Below are 915 nucleotides of genomic sequence, written 5' to 3' on the forward strand. Positions count from 1 at the left end.
GGGGAGCCGCAGGAGTAGCTCCCATGGCTGCCCTGCCCTCACTGGCTGCAGCAGTGGGGATCAGTGCCTCTGAGGGCTCATGGCAGAGTCCCTCCGAGCAGTGGGGGGCAGCGGGGATCGCCTCAGAGCCTGGCACCCATGCAGCAGCTGCCCCATGGCACAGATGCAATGCAGCTCAGCAGGGTGCAGCACGCTGTCTGGGAGCTGGGGCCGCTGGGGCTGACCGGTGCCAGGCTCTGGGTGACAGGTGGAGCTGCCCCAGCTCCAAAGAGAGCGCAACACCCTGCCGAGCCATGCTGCACCCACGCAATGAGACAGCTGCCACGTGGGTCCCAGGCAGGAGGTGCTATCCCTGCTGCCTGCCACTGGCCCGTGCTGTGTGGTAGAGGCTCTGCCACGAGCCCCCAGAGGGCCTGCCCACCACTGCCAGAGCTGGTGAGCGCGAGGCTTTTTTTTTTGTTTTAAGTGCCAGGATGCTGAGTCTGGGCCGGCGGGTGGCAGGGGGAAATCGGGGACTGGGGCTATGCAGGGGGGCTCTGCCATGGGGCCCCAGAGCAGCATTCCCTCTAAGATGTGTGATATGTGCTGCGCAGCTTAGAGGGAACACTGCCCCAGAGCTCCCACAGCCCCTGCTACAACCGATGAGTGCGTGCATTTTTTTTTTAATTGCTGGGAGGCTGAGGCCAGGCAGGGCAGCCATGGGGGCTTCTCCTGCAGCTCCTCTGGCTATGCCTGCCTCTTCCCTGGTGGAGGGAGCCACGGGAGAAGACCTCATGGCTGCCCTGCCTGGCCCCATCCCTCTCCCGGCCCAGGTGGTACAGGGGAAGTGTTGGGTGCAATGCAGGCATGGCTCACTCTGGGCAGCAGCAAGGCATAGCCCCCACTCCCAGTGCTGCTGCACCCACATCAGCACTG

Source organism: Alligator sinensis, unplaced genomic scaffold (assembly GCF_000455745.1).
Source record: "Alligator sinensis unplaced genomic scaffold, ASM45574v1 scaffold421_1, whole genome shotgun sequence".
NCBI lineage: Eukaryota > Metazoa > Chordata > Crocodylia > Alligatoridae > Alligator > Alligator sinensis.